Consider the following 16,238-nt stretch of genomic DNA (forward strand, 5'->3'; position numbering starts at 1 on the left):
TTTTGGGTCTTGCCAACTTCTACTGCAGGTTCATGTTGGGATTTTCTCATATCACTTGGCCCTTGAGTCAAGTCACCAAGGGAGGAGTGAAAGAAAAATTCTTTTGGTCTGAATCTCAACAAAAGGCATTCACAGATTTGAAACATCACCTCTTCTCGACACGAATGCTTGCATTACCAGACTTGCAACAACCATTTGAGGTCGAGACAGATGCCTCTGACTATGCTATTGGGGTAGTCCTTACCCAACACAGGCATCCATTGGCATATCACAGTGGGACACTTTCAGACACAGTTCAGAAGTATCCCACTTATGACAAAGAGATGTATTCCATTGTGCAGGTTTTCCAACAATGGAAGCATTACATTTTGGGGAAGGAAACGGTCATCCACACAGACCACCGGCCCTTGCAGTTCATACAGACCCAAGGGAAATTACAGAATGGTCACTATCAGAAGTGGTCCACATACCTGCAACAGTTCCATTTGAATATCAAGTATAAGAAGGGAAGCACCAATAATGTTGTAGATTTCCTCAATCGACCACCGATCATGGCGTTAACCATCGTGCTCAACTCTTGTGGGCACGAGACTTCTCATTGGCCACTTCTCTACAAAAGTGACCTAGAATTCGGCCACACATACCAGACACTCTTGGAGGGGCAGCATGTTCCATATTTTCACCTCCAGGATACCCTGTTATTCCACTTGGGTCACCTTTGTGTTCCTTCAAGCGAGCATGCCAACATGATTTGGGAAGCACACTACAGTCAGGCTGCTGGGCATTTCGGGGTTGAGAAAACGATGATAGTAGTACAAAAGTATTTTTATTGGCCGAATCTTTGATAGGATGTCGGTAAGTACATCAGATCATGCACTGCCTGTGCCATTGCCAAACTGACCATCAAGAATCAAGGCCTCTATACCCCATTGCCTACCCCTAGTCAACCTTGGGAATCCATCTCCATGGATTACATGTTGGGTCTTCCTTCTACTAAGCATGGAAATGACTGTTATTTTGTGGTCGTTGACAGGTTCTCGAAGATGGCCATTATGGCGGCCTGCAAGAAGAATATCATAGTAGAAGCCATTGCTAAACTCTTCTTTGAACGAGTGTGGGTACACTATGGGATCCCACAGTCTATCATCTCAGATCGGGACAACAGGTTCCTCAGTACATTTTGGTACAGTCTTTGGTCGATGCTAGACACCAAGCTCACTAAGTCCACAACCTTCCATCCCCAAATTGATGGGTAGACAGAGGTTGTCAACAAGATGATCGTACACATTCTGCACATGTACAACTCAAAGCATCCATGCACATGGAATGAGAGCCTCCCCTATGTTCAACACAGCTATAACCGAGCTCTCCACAACTTGACTGACCACAACCCTTTTCAAGTGGGCTTGGGATTCCAGCCACTATGTCCCATTGATGTGGCCATGCCATTTGCAGCTACTCATGCAGATTTGGCTCATGTCTAGTCTGAAACAGATAAGGGAAACAACTTCATTGAGCACTTCCAACATATTCACCAGCAGGTCCATGACATTCTGGAGAAATCAAATGCCAAGTACAAGCAGTGTCATGATCAACATCACGTGCCACACAAGTTTCAGGTGGGGGACAAAGTCTGGTTGCATTTACAAAAGGAACGCCTTACCGGAGCCTATCAGAAACTCGGACCACTCCGATATGGTTCTTACACCATTACCAAGGTCGTGGGAGACAATGCATTTGATCTCAATAGTCCCCAATTCCTTGTATTGCACCCAGTGTTCAATGTGGATCGCCTTCGGCCATACTTTCCACCATTACTAGACACACCCAACATTGTAGAACAACTCACACCCACAGAGTTAAATCCAAATTGCATGGAACAAGCTACAGTTGATTGGATCATGGACACATAGATCAAGCACACTCGCCAATAGAAGATCCAACTGTATCGAGTTTTCAAAGCAGGCAAACTCCTTCACCAAGGAAAGTGGCTCACCAGGGACCAAGTTCAACAAAAGTTTCCTCATCTCATGGAGGAACTCAACGCAATGGGGACCATTACTTCCTAAGGAGGGAGGAATGATCCAAGTGGATATTGGTGGCCACCCACCAATTCCACTTGGACCCCCACCATTGTTTCTTTCATTTTTCCAGTTTCCTTAATTGTAGCACAATTTACTATTTTTAGTAGTTTTTCGGGTCCTGAACTTCCGGAGCCGTTTTGAGGCCCTAAACGACGTTTTTGGGACAACTAGGAGCAACATGGGTCCATGGACTAATGTTGCTCCTCTTGAAGTTGTAGTCCTCAGATAGATCTTTCTAACGAGGTATTATGTGCATCAAACGAAGATCATATGCCAAAGTTACGGCCCGAGGAAGTTGATGTACCAATTTACCCAAAACGGGGCCCATAGTTTGGCGCTTCATCTCCTAGGGTTAGGATTTTGGATATTTAGGGTTTTCCATTGTTTCTCAACAACAAATAGGCCTTTGAGCCTCATTGTAAGACAACTCAGAGGCATGTAGCTGCCACATCTCTTCTCAAAGATAAACTACTGATGCAGGAGCATCCGAATGAAGAGGTGACAGTTGGGATTTTTTTTTGTTTTGTTTTAGTTTGTTTCATTTAAAATTAAGGCTGACACAACCATTGTTAGTTCTTAAATTAGGAAAACAGATTAAGTTAGGATTAGTTAAGAACTGTTAGAGGAAACTGTTGAGAAACTGAAAAATAACTGAGGAACAGTTCCTCAACTGTAAAAGAAACTGCTAATAATGTATTGAAAAGAAAAAGAAAGAGGAGGGAGAGGGGTTCTTCTTCTTTGGCCAGATTAGAATGTGTTTGTAAGCCTATGGGCAGAATGTGGAATAGAGGCCACTAATTAGCAGAGTCTGGCAAGAGAGACAGAGAAACTGAATTTTTAATCATTCATTTATGAATATACTGTGATTTAATCTCAAACTGTACAAATGTATGTTTTGTGTATTGACTGATAAATTGCAATGAATCAGAGATTTGCATAATATATATGTATGCAGGTGGAACTCAACGAATATACAGAGAGGAGAAGAGTGAGACAGAGTATTGGAAATGGGCTGTTGAACAATTGGAGAACCTAGAAACTATTATGGAATGAAAGTGAATAAGGACACAGGTAGAGTTAAGCTCAGGAGGGAGTCACATTGCAGAATGGCGGAAGGACGAGGAACCAAAGAATAAACCAACACCATATAGAAAAAATTGAAGAGTGGTGTAAACCTAAGTGAAGAGAAGAGGAGCGTTAATGCTCAGCAGCCACTGGATCTTTACGACCAACGGCCAGGATTAAATCGCGAAGAGTGGAGCGGAGTTTTAATATCGCATTGGAGGAAAGCAGTGGAGCCAAAGAACCCTAGCCTCAAGCCCTGAGCGATTGCGATCCCGTGACTGAACGGGGACCGTTGGATCAGAAGTTTAGATCAACAGTGGAGGATGTACCTTGAGCCACTAGCCTAGCCATAAGTGATTGCAATAAAGTAAAATTATCGCATTGCCAATAATCAATTGAGCTTTATAGGTGGAGAAATAATACAACGAGTGATGGAATGGACCCGATAAGGAATTATGCATCATTTATTATTTTAGAAGTCTGGCGTTATCGCATATCGGAAGTGGAAGGGTTCATGTGTAGTGTGGCCGCGGAGAGCCGATACCCCGATTGCGATAAAGGCATGCATCGATAACTGTGCAGAGGCCGTGTTAAAAGCGGAAAAGGTATGTTTACAAAGGATTCTATTATAAATGGTTTGTAATAGAGTTAAGTGCGATATGAGAGGGTAAGTCCAACATTAACAAAGTAAAGTGTGGGTTTTTATTTATATAATTAGGGTAAACTTGCGTCATTTGGTATCAAAGCAGGTATTTTCCTTTCTCTCAGTAAAGATGGAGGTAGGAAGATGAGGTCGAGGAAGAGCCATTAGAAGAGCAGCAAATGAAGGCTTATGAGAAGAGATTAGAAATTTAACTGCACGTTTGGCAGCAGTGGAAGCAGGAAGGCGTAGAGATCTGTAAGGCGGGGATGATAGTGAGGAGGAAAACATAGCCACGACAGATGGGTCAGATGACGAAGGACCAGAACTTAGGCTATTGAGGTTAGTTTTGTTGGTTAGCAGTAAGCCAAAACCTGAGATCTCTAATTATTATGGCAGTTTTTCCACAGAGGCATTGTTAGATTGGATAAGTGAATTAGAAAAATATTTTGAGTATGAACATCGAAGACAAGAGGATCATGTTTGCTATCACCAAATTGAAGGGACATGCAACATTGTGGTGGGACAATGTACAGGAAGAAAGGAGGAGATTAAACAAACCATTGATTAAAAAATGGGACAGGATGGTTGCTAGAATGAAGAGCAAGTTTCTGCCTAAGGATTATCAAATTGCCCTTTATAGACAAGTACAGAACCTGAAGCAGAGAATGATGATTATGAAGGAATATACTGAAGAATTTTATAAAATTAACCTGAGATCTGGTTATGTAGAAGATACCCCTGTGAAAACAACGAGGTTTGTAAATGGTCTATGGATGGAGATCCTAGATGAGATTAGCATTCTTTCCCCTAGGACCATGGAGGAAGCTTATCAGAGTGCTTTGAAGGAAAAGGAAAAGATTGCTAGGAAACAGAATGCTAGAAGAGGACGTGGTTCTGGTAGAGGGAAAAGACAGACCTTTGGCAGAGGTAGGACTGCCAACAACAATGAAGAGGGTAGTAGTTTGAAGACTTCGGGACAGAGTGAAAGGGAAGGTAACACCAGAGGAGGAAGGTCATACCAGCGAGGAAGAGGTAATGGCAAAGGCAGAGGAAATGCCTATCAGTGTTACAAGTGTCACAAGTGGGGACATAGGTCCTTTGAATGTCCTTAAAACGAGAAAACTGGGCAGAGGGGAGCATATGTCGCTCAACTTGATGAAGGGGAGGCACCGCCACAGGAGGTGGAAAATATGCCAGAAACTGGGGAAGCCTTGGTGTTGAACAAGGTATTGTTAAAACTAGCTAAGGAAGTAGTTGATCAGACATAGAGGAAAGCATTGTTCATGACTGTATGTAAGTCACACAGAAAATGCTGTAAATTGATTATTGATAGTGGGAGCACTGATAATTTGGTAGCTACGGAGATGGTGGAGAAACTGGGTTTGAAGAGAACAAAACACCCAACTCCATACAGGGTGTCGTGGTTGCAGAAGGGACACCAATTGTTAGTTGATGAACAATACGAGATAGATTTTTAGATAGGCAAGTACAAGGATAAGATGACTTGCGACATAATGCCGATGGACATGTGCCATATTCTGCTGGGTAGACCATGGTATTACGATAGAAAGGTAGTCCATGACGGAGTGAAAAATTGTTACAGATTTGTTAAAGATGGGATTAAGCATACCTTGGTACCCATGAAAGAAGAGGAGACAACAAAAACAAGTGGAACAAAAGCATTGCTGCTAGGAGGAAGGGAGTTTCTGCGACAGATTGAGGAGAGTGAATTGGGTTATGCAATTGTGAGAAGACCAAGGGCAGTTTAGTACACACCAACCTTACTGATTTACCTGTGGAAATACAGAACATGTTGCAAGAATTTAGTGATATTGTGGTAGACGATCTACCAGACAAATTACCACCGCAGCATAGCATTAGTCACCATATTTATTTTATTCCAGGAGTGAATTTGCCAAACAAGGCTACCTACTGGATGAGTCCAAAGGATAATGAAGAAATCCAGAAGCAAGTGCAAGAATTGTTGGACAAAGGACTGATTCGGGAGAGTTTAAGCCCTTGTGAAGTTCCGACTGTTTTAGCTCCCAAGAAAGGAGGTGAGTGGAGAATGTGCACAGATTCCCTTCACCTCGGATGGATGATATGATGGATGGTTTGAGTGGAGTAGCGTATTTTTCAAAGATAGACCTGAAAAGCAGCTACCACCAAATCAGAATTTGAGAAGGTGACGAGTGGAAGACAACTTTCAAGACTAATGAAGGCTTGTACGAATGGCTAGTTATGCCATTTGGGTTAGGCAATGCCCCTAGCACATTCATGCGGTTGATGAACGAGATGCTAAAGGAATTCATTGTAAATTTGTGATTGTGTATTTAGATGATATACTTATATTCAGCAAGATGGAGGAAGAACATTTTCGAAACGTGAGGTATGTATTGAAAAAATTGCAGTAGAATAAATTACTGATAAATTTGAAGAAATGTTCTTTTTGCAAGAAAGAGTTAATTTATTTGGGATTTGTGATTTCTGAGAATGAGCTAAAAATGGATCTGGAAAAGGTTGCAGCCATAGTTAGCTAGCCATCTCCCAAAAGTTTGTTTGAGGTACGAAGTTTCCATGGATTGGCGAGTTTTTATCGGAAATTTATTAAAAATTTTAGTGGGATTTTTGCACCCATGCTGGACAAATTAAGAAAACAAATTATCCTTTGCATTGGATAGAAATGACAGAGAAAAGTTTTCAGCTGCTCAAAAGGAAAATTACCGAAAAACCGATTTTGAGACCAGACTTTAACAAAATTTTCCAAGTTCGTTGTGATGCCAGTGGGACAGCCATTGGTGCCGTACTTAGTCAAGAGGACAAGCTAGTAGCCTATTTCAGTGAGAAACTAAATGAAAGTAGGCAAAAATACATGTCCTATGACAAGGAATTTTATGCAGTGGTTCAAGCACTAAAGCATTGGAGACATTATCTATTGGCCAATGAATTTGTCTTATTTTCAGACAATTCTGCATTGCAGTATATTATGCAGCAGCATAAGCTGAACCATAAACATGCCAAGTGGGTGGAGTACTTGCAGAGTTTTACGTTTGTGTTGAAACACATCAGTGGTCAAGCCAACAAAGTGGCAGATGCGTTAAGCAAGAGGAATTTGATCCTACAAGAAAGTACAATACAAGTATTAGGATTTGAACATCTTAAGGACTTGTATGAGGCAGATGCAGATTTTAAGGAAGCCTATGAAGCTTGCCAAAATCCATTGTTGAGAGATAATAGTTCATGGCTGGACTATAATATGCAGGAAGGATTGTTGTTCAAAGGAGGACAGTTATGTATTCCGGAATGTTCTATGAGAGAGAACTTAATCTAGGAAAAGCATAATGGAGGTTTAGCCGGGCATTTTGGCATAGACAAGACCTTGGATCAGTTGAGCCACTTTTACTACTGGCCGAAGATGCACAGAGATGTACAAAGGTTTGTGACTAGATGCAAAGTGTGTTAGCTTGCAAAGGGACACAACCAAAACATAGGGTTGTATACACCCTTACCCATTCTGAATAGCCCATGGGACTCAGTTAGTTTAGACTTTGTCTTAGGTCTGCCAAAGACACAACGGGGATTCGACTCCATCATGGTGGTGGTGAATCATTTCACCAAAATGGAACATTTCATTCCATGCAGCAAAACCAGTGACTCCACACATGTAGCACATTTGTTCTTTACCGAGATAGTTAGATTGCATGGCTTGCCGAAGTCTATTGTTTCGGACCGAGATGTTAAGTTTACAGGACATTTTTGGTGAACCTTACGGAAGAAATTAGACACCAAACTAAACTTCAGTTCAGCTTATCATATGCAGACCGATGGTCAAACCAAAGTGGTGAACCGAAGTCTGGGAAATTTATTGAGGAGCTTGGTTGGAGAAAATTCTCAGCAGTGGGACCGTATTCTTGCACAAGTGGAATTTGCTTATAACGATTCGCCCAACCAAAGCATGGGAAGTAGTCCTTTCCAGATCCTATACAGAATGCACCCATGTGGAGTACATGAGTTACGGGATTTGGGACAGTTGGAGCACAAGAGTGCTGATGGTGAAGACTAAAGGCAATCAACAATCTTCATGAACAGGTGAATTAAAATTATAGAACAACAGTGAAAGATACAAGCAGAAGGAAGATTTGAAAAGGTGAGAGGCATAATTCAATGTAGGAGACATGGTATTAGCACACCTATGCAAGGAGAGGCTTCCTACAGGAAAATACAACAAGTTGAAATGGAAAAAAATTGGGCCTTATAGGATTCTTTAAAATTTTCCGCGAATGCCTATGAACTGCAGTTACCCCCAGGTATTGGAATTTCACTCATTTTCAATGTAGTAGATATGTACCCCTACATTGCGGTAGAGGACGAAGACAGTTCGGAAAGATGAACATGGGACACTTAGAAATAGAATGATTCGTGAATTAAACAAATTCCCCTAGCAAAGCCTCTAGAGATCGAACAGATCCTAGATACCCAGGTGGCTAGACGAAATCGACGGAAGGAATATTTGCAATACCTAGTCAAGTGGAAGGGTCATCCTATTCAAGATAGTTCTTGGTTAGATGTTGACTAGATTCAAAGCATCAGGTACTCTATTGAAGAGCTCATGGACAGGAGCCATGAGTTTAATTTACCCCGGGAGCCTCATGCAAGAGCATTCGAATGAAGAGGCAACAACTGGGAATTTCTTTTGTTTTGTTTCATTTAAAATTAAGGCTGACACAACCATTGTTAGTTCTTAAATTAGGTAAACAGATTAAGTTAAGAGTAGTTAAGAACTGTTAGAGGAAACTTTTGAGAAACTGAAAAATAATTGAGGAACAGTTCCTCAACTATAAAAAGAAACTGCTAATAATGTATTGAAAAGAAAGAGAAAGAGGAGGGAGAGGGGTTCTTCTTCTTTGGCCAGATTAGAATGTGTTTGTAAGCCGACGGGTAGAATGTGGAGTAGAGGCCACTAATTAGTAGAGTCCAGCAAGAGAGACAGAGAAACTAAATTTTTAATCATTCATTTATGAATATACTGTGATTTAATCTCAAACTGTACAGATGTATGTTTCATGTATTGATTGATAAATTGAAATGAATCAGAGATTTGCATAATATATATGTATGCAGGTGGAACTCAACGAATATACAGAGAGGAGAAGAGTGAGATAGAGTATTGGAAATGGGCCGTTGAACAATTGGAGAACCCAAAAATTACTCTGGAATGACAGTGAATAAAGACACAGGTAGAGTTAAGCTCAGGAGGGAGTCGCATCGCAGAATGGCAGAAGGACGAGGAACCCCAGAATAAACCAACACCATAGAGAAAACATTGAAGAGTGGCGTAAACCTAAGTGAAGAGAAGAGGAGCGTTAATGCTCAGTAGCCGCTGGATCTTTACGACCAACTGCCAGGATTAAATTGTGAAGAGTGGAGCGAGTTTTAATATCGCATCGAAGGAAAGCAGTGGAGCCAAAGAACCTTGGACTCAAGCCCTGAGCAATTACTATCCTGTGACTGAACGTGGACCATTGGATCGGAAGTTTAGATCAATGGTGGAGGATGTACCTTGAGCCACCAGCCTAGCCATAAGCGATTGCGATAAAGCGAAGTTATCACATCGCCAACAATCAATGGAGCTTTATCGGTGGAGAAATAATACGATGAGCGATGGAGTAGACCCGATAAGGAATTAGGTGCCATTTATTATTTTAGAAGTATGGCGTTATCACATATCGGAAGTGGAAAGGTTCATGTGTAGTGTGGTGGCAGAGAGAGGATACCCCGATTGTGATAAAGGCATGCACGGATAATTATGCAAAGGCCGTGTTAAAAGAGGAAAAGGTATGTTTACAAAGGATTCTATTATAAATGGTTTGTAATAGAGTTAAGCGTGATATGAGAGGGTAAGTCCAACATTAACAAAGTAAAGTGTGGGTTTTTATTTATATATGCGGGGTAGACTTGCATCAACTACCATCACCCTAGCTAGTTTATTTCCATTTTTGTTTGTAAGCATATTTCAGTATTTTAGAGTAATAAAATGAAGTATTGTTTCTACTGCATCTTTGTATGTATGATTATATCTGTAATTTTTTGCGTTCTGGTTTAAATCTAGATCATGTATGAATTTACCCAAACGAGGCCCACAATGTTGGCGCTTCATGTCCTTGGGTTAGGTTTTTAGATGTTTAGGGTTTTCCATTGTTTCTCAATAATAAATTGGCCTTTGAGCCTCATTGTAACATAGTTCAGAGGCATGTAGCCACCACATCTCTTCCCAGAGATAAGCTACCATCGCTCGAGCTAGTTTATTTCCATTCTGTTTGTAAGCATATTTCCATATTCTGATATTAATGAAATGAAGAGTTATTTATGCTGAATTTCTGTATTTATGTTTATATGTGTAATTTGTCGCATTCTTGTTTAAGTTCAGATAAGTGGTATTAGAGCGGTCTGCTCTTTCTTTGTTTTTCTTTGCATGTTCCCAACGAGGTTAGGTTATAAGGAGTTAGGGCTCAATTTGGTTGAACCTTTGCAAGACCAGCATTGCAAACCCTGATAGCCTCCCATGGCGGAAGAAAAGAAAAACGAGGGATCAGGAGATCCTTTCAAGATATTACTCAAGGAAGCCCTCGAGCGATAAAGGAACGTGATGATGGATAATGTTTCCTAGATCCTTCAACGACTAGCCACAGGCGACACATCTTCATCGAGCAAACACTCTGTAGGTGCCACTCCTTTTGAGGTACAAGTTAACTTCGATATTCCCGTATTTGAGGGCCAGATAGATGCAGACACCGCAAATAAATGGTTGAATCTATTGGAAGGATATTTTTCAGTTCATGACTTTTCCAATTGGGAAAAGACTACTTTTTCACTTCTCAAAGTTGCCTCGCACATCTAGGATTGTTGGGAAACCTACTGTGAATAAAAGGATGAGAGGGAATCCTCACGTTTTCTGCCATACCCACTTGGGATTCTTTCTGAACGCCATCAAGGAATAATATTACCCTCTCAGGAGCTATGAACATAAATACATAAAGTGGACCAAGGTGTCTTGTAGTTCATAAATGTTTTCCATACCCTCCTCACGAAGTTGGGTATCAACAATTCTGAGTGGAATTTGGTATTCAAGTACCACGACTATCTACACAAGTACATCGAGGACGAGATTGAGTTCCTAGACATCTTCTCGATCAACACGACATACCAATACATTGTCAAGATTGAGCATAGCTTTTAATAAAAGAAGCAAGACTTTGGATCTACGAATCCAAAGCAAGGAAAAGGTGCCCCCAAACCACAGAGAAAAGGCAAAATCCAAGGTGGGTCGTCCCAGGACAACCCGTTGAAGCTGCAAGAAAATAATAACACCATGAAGACAAAGAAGGACACAGGAAAATGGTGTGAGTTCCATAAGAGATGCACTCACAACACAAGTGAGTGTTGGACCAAGCAGTCACTGGTGGCCGAGCTGAAGGCTTCCGAATCAAATGCATGTTTTGACTTTCATTCAGAACCTGACAAGGGGAATGAGAAAGGTAAGTAGAACATTGATAAGGAGCCTAGTGCTACTGTGGCCACCACCAAGATCTAGAAGAATGAGCCTGAAGATCCAGAGGAGGGGGAACACCTCTTCAAATCACAGATGTGGGTGAAAGGTTCTCCCTTGCAGTTCATTGTTGACAATGGGAGCCAAAAGAACCTCATTTAAGTAGAGGTCGTGAAACAGTTGGGCCTACCAGCGACAACACATACACAACCGTACACCATCAGGTGGCTTCACCAAGGATGATATCTATGTGTCAGATAGTAGTGCCACCTTCCTTACAACATCAAGCCCTTCACAGATGATCTGAATTGGATCCTAGAACACTCTCTAAGTTTTCATGAACTCTTCAAATTATGCCAAAAGGATACAAGTCTTATAAATATCAAAGCTATTGGAGATATCCTCATAATAGTTGAAATTTGTGATCAGCGCATAGCAACAAGGACCCTCGGTCAAGCATGCAAATCGTCGACCCATGGTAACGCGTGCTGCCACAAATTAGAAAAACCAGGAGTCAATTCAAGAAATGGGGGTAGTTTCTGATATGAGATTAGCGAGTCAATTCAAGTCGCTAATCGCATATCGCTAGGAAAACCCCTCAAAGAAGGAAAAGCCCCGAGCGCCTGGACCCGAAATAATTGTAAAATTCGGAAAAATTTTGTTCTGATTCCATCAGAAGCGGGGGCCCACAAAAACCAGCAGAATATCGGAAGGGCTTCGAGTGGTAAGCGGTTTCAACCAAGTCCCACCCGATGCCACACAATGGTTTCCACGCGTCCAATGGAAGAGAGAGAAAACTGCTCACATCAGATGGGTAAACATCATGTTAGTTACCTGCCCGATATGGACGATGACCGTAGGATCTAGGGGCTCCAGATCAATGACAGAGATGCGTTTCGATGGATGACCGGATTTGATGAGGTAAACAGACAGAGTTGTATAGGATTTGAAGTCCGATGTGGACAATGCATTGGCAGAAGGTCGTGTTTCGCAGGCATGCTTGGACCTAGTGGATTAAACATTCGTTTCGAAAACGTCCAAGAGAACTAACACTCAGTTTGTTACGAAATAGGTGGCCACCTCCCTGTGAGGAATTATACAATGATGATTATGCAAAATAGATGGATTCAAATGGATAGAAGCAGGGGAACCAGAAAGCCAGGATGTGGAAACGAACAGTTAGAAAGCAGATTGGATTTAAAACCATAAACTAATAGAGAGAGTAGTAAGCAGTAAAGTAGTAATAAAGCAAGTTAGTAAGCTAAGAGCAGAGAGACAAAGCTGAGCTGACCTGCAGAAGCAAAGGCAGCATTGAGCTAGAGTTAAGATAGAGCCAGAGAGAGTCGGAGAGTTTGTGTACTCCACAGAAGGCTTGAGAGGTTCAAGCGAACTCCTCTGTATATGCCTGTCATTTATGAGTCTTAGTTTGGGCTCATACTACTGTGACCAATAGAGGTCGAGTTTCAGTAAGGAGAGTCTATGTACTCCAGAGACTTGGGGAATCCAAGTACAGTCCTGCTGATTTCTATCTGCTGTGTGAGACTCAAATTGAGCTCACTGTTGTAAATTTTTTTCTTTGAAAACATAATAGAGAGGCCACCACTGAAGGCTGGACCGACAGATGTAGCTCATACCATAGTCATAACAGAGACTTTTTTGCCTCCCATAGCCATACTATTTTTTCCCATTATTTAGGCACAAGACTATTACAATCTTAATCCCTTCCTTAGGAAGAATTCAAGGGAACAAACAATGTTTCATTATGTCAGAGAACATAATTCTTATTGATACTATGAACCATTCAACTGCACAATGATCAACATGCAACAATAAATTTCGATTAAGCATATACACAAATTATTGTACAATTAATATTTTTAGGGTAAAGTATAAAGATGTAGGTGTATTATACAACCATCCAACCCACACAGGTCTCTAGTGCAAAAAATTCACAACCATAAGTTATCCATTATGCCATTATTACCATTCTGAAATCCATAAGAACCTAAACAATCCATTTTCTCATTAACTCACATCTTATGCACTCAAAGGCATACATATTTTCACATCAAGATAAACACAAGAGCTACTTGTACATGTTACTACAAAGACACTTATCTTATATTATGAGATGGGAAACTAATTTTGGGACTTCGAATCTCCTCCCAACTGTAAACAAGACACAACTAAATCCTTCTTGCAACTATCACCCCTGAGCCATATTCTATATTTTAAGGAGAATTAGTAAAGGGAAAAACCAAATCTATAGGTGAAATAGGGATTTCAGAGGACCAATTACCTCCACACACCAGCTGATTTTATTGCAGTCAATCTTCAACAGGTACTTTATAGGTCCACCACCTCCACCCTCTAACAAATTAAGACACAGTTAGCTCTTCACGATGATGCTGAATCATAGAATATAGAGGTTCTTCACCTCAACCCTTAATGACACCAGAATCCAAAGACCTATGTCTCAACCTTAAATGAAGCAAGGGAATCCAAATACTGTTGTCTCCACCTTCAACAAAGAAATAGAATCCAAAGACTTAATCTCCACCCTCAAATCAAGCAAGGGAATCTAGAGGATGAACCTACACCCTTAGTTTAGGAAAGGGAATCCAGAGTCTAAACCTCCACCCTCAAATCAAGCAAGGGAATCCATAGGTTGAACTTCCACCCTCAGTTCAGGAAAGGGAATCTAGAGGCTAAACCTCCACTCTCAGTTTAGGAAAGGGAATTTAGAGGCTTATCCTGCACTTTCAAATCAAGCAAGGGAATCTAGAGGCTAAACCTCCACCCTCAAATCAAGAAAGGGAATCTAGAGGTTGAATCTCCACCCTCAATCATATAGACACAATGGTTCCTTTCAATGAAGAGAATTTATAACTCCCTATAGAAAACTAAGAAATAAGCATAGGAGACCTCAAAATTCCTCTTTATTAGGGATCCAAGGAAATAGATATCCACTGCAATCTGTTAGGACTCAGAATTGACCTATTTTGACCTCATATTTTTTTTCCTTAATATTATCCTTTTCAGTCATAAGTTGTAATATTTTGATTACATAATGACTTATCACCCCAAGGTACGAAGTGACTTTCCGCATATCTATATGTTTAACTGTTCATAGCATATTCGTGAGTATCTTTATATTTATCTTGGAAAAGCTGATTAAATTGTCTTAAGCCTGCAGGAATTATAAGTTATAGTTGCTGTGACACCAGAAACAACAACTACACAGTTGCTGCAACACCAGAAACAACAACTACGCAGTTGCTGCAACACCAGAAGCAGCAACTACGCAGTTGCTACAGTCAGCAACAGCAACCATCTAAAGCAGGCTATTTTGCAACAGCTGGAAATAACAACCGGCTACTATCTGAAGAACGCTGACGCGGCACGATCTACAGTTATCTAAAGCGGGTAGAACACAGTTACCACTGCTTAAATCAGGAACAGCATGGGGAAACGGCAAAGGAATGTGAAGATCCCAAGAAGATGGTCGAAGACAGTTACCAGCTGTGTAACAGCCAGAACTTAAGAAAGAATATATTGTTATACTGTTGTAACAACGATCTGTAACTTTTATTTTTGATCAAATGAGTTGACTGAATGAACTGTAATGATCTATTGTAATAGATGTCTCCTCTATAAAGAGGAGACATCTACATTAGAAGGGGGTTAATGTGTAATCTGTAAGGGAGATTTTGAGAGACATCAGCAAGTCTGAACTTTATTGTACTTGAGTCTTTTGGCAGATGAATAAAGAATCGTTCTGAGCACTTAATCTCATCTTCGTGTTCTGGGGAATCTTGTGAGAGGGACTGGGCCCACCTTCCTCACAAGATTCACCCATTTACTTTTCTGTTAAAGTGTGTAAGTGTGTGATAGTTTCTTTCCGCTGGTACTCTATTTGGATTCTGTAGCATTACCTCTGGTATTTCCGCTTTGCTAGTACTCTGTTTCATTCATTGCTTGAAGTTGTGCAAGGATATTTCACCGGTGAATTTGAGTGCAGTGTGTGTTAGCAATCTGGTTACAGAGGCAGGTGCTGAACGTCCTCACCTGGAGGATAGGGTCCTGATCCTCTGCCAACAGAGCATCCATCATTTTACTTTTCAGATTTGTAATCTTAATTAATTACTTTCATTTTAACAGTACAGTGATAACTTAGCGTAAAGATTACGTATACTACAGCTTTTTAATGCTTTTAGGAGTAAGTACATACAGTACGCGGTAGCCTTTGTAATAAAAAGACTTTCCCAGGTTGACAATTAATGTGGTACTTGAATGTTTAATCCATAAACAATTCAACTAGCCAACATTTTGGCACCGTTGCCGGGGAAGGCAACTAGAGATTTCTAAAAGCATTAATGATTTCTTTCTGAGAATAACAGATGCATGAGAGGACGCAAGAAACCTAATTTCACAGGCGGCAAAGGAGGAAGAAAGACTTATATCGACGAAATCATCTCAAAGGCCGAAACATCACAGAGGACGAGTTCCCGGAGACCTCAGATCCAATACTCCTCACAAACAGACCGACGGACGGAGGAAGTAATAGGACCTGAAATGAAGCTGGAAGTACCAGAATACACTGAGGAACCGGTAGAAGAACCTGAAGAAACAAAAGACACAGAAGATAAAGCAAGTGATTCAGGAAAAAGACCAATGGAGGATAACAGAACAGAAGGAAGAGGGGAAAACTCGCTCTCTACCCTGGAATTCCCTATTGGGGACCTCCCGAGAGGAACAACCCCCATGAAAAATGTTCCACTCTCGGCATTACCCAACTTTCATGGGTTATCCTCTGAAGACCCGGACGAATTCCTCTTTGAATTCGACATACTATGTAGAAGTTATGATTATATAAGTCCTAATCAGAAGCTAAAATTGT

Source organism: Pinus tabuliformis, chromosome 3_2, assembly GCF_031772625.1.
Source record: "Pinus tabuliformis cultivar Carrire ecotype Pingquan chromosome 3_2, CPIR1, whole genome shotgun sequence".
NCBI classification, from domain to species: Eukaryota; Viridiplantae; Streptophyta; class Pinopsida; order Pinales; family Pinaceae; genus Pinus; species Pinus tabuliformis.